This window comes from Berghia stephanieae, chromosome 5 (assembly GCF_034508935.2).
Source record: "Berghia stephanieae isolate SIO BIC M18660-M18661 chromosome 5, UCSD_Bste_1.3, whole genome shotgun sequence".
Lineage (NCBI taxonomy): Eukaryota > Metazoa > Mollusca > Gastropoda > Nudibranchia > Aeolidiidae > Berghia > Berghia stephanieae.
Genome location: NC_088364.1, coordinates 9,966,733 through 9,970,050, shown reverse-complemented (window position 1 = coordinate 9,970,050; position 3,318 = coordinate 9,966,733).

The window sequence follows — 3,318 nt, the reverse complement described above, 5'->3', positions numbered from 1 at the left end:
TTATTCTTGGTATAATTTTGTCCGTGCCCGACGTCTCTAGCCGGAAGACGGCAGAGGATGGCATGGCCGGGTCGTCGTGTGGGTTAGCCCTAAAGCACTTTGATGACGTTTATAACAAAAAGAGATGAAGTGAGTAGGAAAGTGCCAGAAGACAATAGAGAATAAAAATTTCGCGGCGGTGATTGGGGGTTTGAACCCGCGACCTGACTGGTACGACAAATCCGCCTGGCCGGGAAGAGCGTGACTCTACCGTATGAGCTATCCACGATCCCAAAAAAAGATAGTCTCTAACCCAAGTCATTATTAGAGCTCTCTCTCTTCCCCACTACTTGAGATCGCGGGTCCAACACACACAACCCCGCGAAGTTAGTTGGCCAGCAATTAAGCTTAATAGCCAATATTCTCAACACAAACACAAAAACAGTTGAAACATTGAGTATGCTCCGGTATTTGGGGTGAATTTTTAATTCAGAAAAAGTGAGTGTAGCAGGCACTTATGTTGATAACAACAGGAGATGAGTAGGAAAGTGCCAGAAGACAATAGAGATTAGATGACGTTTAGTGGATAATACGCTATATAAAAGCTCAAGTTAAAACAAAATGAATCAAGATGGCGTGTAATGAGTAAATGTGTTTTGTCGAGTCACGGATGTGTGGGTGAATGGAACACCAGGTGAATAGGCTTCAACAGTTATGACGTCACTTCCCTCGTAATGACGTATAGTAACTTAGTAACTGGTTCTAAACTATCGGAACAATGGCGGGCGCCCTTATGAAATATTTCTCCGACGAGCTTAAAAGTGTATACAGAGGAGAAAAACATTATAAATATGATCATGTTTTGACGTTTATACATTCACATGACATATGAAAAATATGAAGAATAAAAATTACCGATTTTCTTTGTTTAGACCCACGATGCTCGCCGTTGCTGGGCGACGTGATATCAGACTATTGAATCCAATTTGCGTCACAAATGGTATGATAACAACACTTGACATTATCATAAAGCGGTTAAATAAATGACAACAGCAATAATATTAGTCTTCAAGCACCATCCTACAATCTACAAAGTTCTTCATTGTTATCAGTTGTTTTGTTTTTTTTTTGGTTTTGTTTTTTGTTTGTTTGTTTTAATTTGCAAAAAGTACTGTAACAAGAAGTTTATTTAGACTCTATAGGCAATTGCCAATATAACTCATAAAAGAATATAATATTTTCATAAATAAATCAAGTAAGTAAAATCAATAATAAAGCAAGGGAAACAACGATAGTAATAATAATAATAATAATAATAATAATAATAATAATAATAATAATAATAATAAATAATAATAATAATAATAATAATAATAATAATAATAATAATAATAATAATAATAATAATAATAATGTAAAATCATCTAAAGATTTGATTAATAGATTAGTTATTTAAGGGAACTGCTATGAAAACTGGTTGGGACCAGCATTGATTGGGGATTTCATACAAGTGTAATCAGACATGCCAGATAATTTTGGGATAAAATACCAATCAAATCATTTAATGAATAAATGTGAAATAGGTTAAGGGGGTGGGGAGTGGGGGCTTTTTCTCTGAAGATCTAATGCATTTTTGAATATTCAGTATTCATTACTTGTTTTGTACAGTTAGGGAAGAAAACTGGCTTTTCAAACAAGTAATATAAAATAAAAAAAATAAAATAAGTGCAGTAATAAGGTGGCTAGATCTGTTAGATTTGGTGGAAAGTGCTTTTCATAGACAAACATCAGATCCAATAGGTAGCAAGCAATTGCAATTTTCTGTTTCACGCTATAGAAACCGGAAAAACTCCGTCTCCATGGGGTAAATGGCTCTGAATGACTTCATCTCTTGTTTTGCTTTCTTTGTTAATAAGTTAACTGGCATACTCTGTTATGGTCTCATTGTTGAAATGGAAATAAATACTCTCAAACCAACGCAAAGTTCTCTCCATTACAACCATGTTAAAACGAGCCCATAAATGCTTTCGGTTATCAGACCTGCAAATATGTTCACATCGATTCAAGGATATCGGAACAAACGGAATCCTCATAATAGCCTTCAACAGCCATAACGTCACTTCCCCCGTAATGACCCATGGTAACTTAGTAACTGGCTCTAAACTATCGGAACAATGGTGGACGACCTTATGAAATATTTCTCCGACGAGCATAAAAGTGTATCCAGAGGAGAAAAACATTATAAATAAGATCACGTTTTGACTTTTATACATTCTGATCACATGACACATGAAAAGTTCTAGCCAGCATGAAGAATAAAAAGTACCCACTTTCATTGTTTAGAACCAGGCTGCTCGCCGTTGCTAGGCGACGTGACATCAGACTAGTGAATCCAATTCCCTTTGTGCGGCTATGTGGTCTAGTGGTATGACTCTTGCTTTCGGATCGGCGCATAGTTGACTCCTTGGAAAAGTCTCTTTACTCACATTCTTTCACCGTACTCATGTGTAAATTGAGTACCTTGGCGTTAACAGCGTTGTCTCTGTCCGAAAAAAAATATTTGTAATATCGCCTAACAGGCGACATGTCTCGTTTTACAGTTGCTGTTGGTCAGGGATCCTTTGTAAATCGCTTTGAACGGTTAAGTGGATATTGCTCTATATAAAAGCTCAATTTTTGTTTTTCTCACAACACTCGACTCCAATTCAATGGATCCTGTATCGAGTCTTCATTTGAGACTCTTTCCATGAGTACAGACTAATTATGTAGCTGCTAGGTCTGGCTGATCTGGCTGAAAGTACCTTGAAATAAATTAAAATCTGTTCAAATGATTGCAGGTAAATATTATTGTTTGTTTCATGCTATAGAAACCGGGATAAACTCCGGTTAAAGCACACTTTGTTTCAAAAGGACTAGTTTTATATCTACACAAAACGCCAAGCGAAACGGGGCTCAGCGGTTCGGTCTTTGCTTCGTACCCGAAAGGTACCGAGTTCGATCACCCGCCGCTGCGCTGCGTGGCCTTGCGCAAGTCACCTCGCCTTACTGGTCTGCCCTGCTATTCCTCCCAAGTCCAAGAATATAACCAGATTTAGTAGGCTACTGGTTAAGAGCGCTCAACGCTCTATTCCACGGGGCAAACGGAAATTCTACACCCCTTGCTGGACAGTAGAGTCGGAAGAGCTGTACCGAGAGTACCAGCAGACCCAGTCCCAGGACACAGCCGATAGACTACTTCAGTCTCTGGCAGAGGGAAGGAAGCAACGGTGGCAGGAGACCGTGGAAAGTCTCGACTTTACACACTCCAGCCGCCACGCTTGGCGTTTGATAAAGAAATTG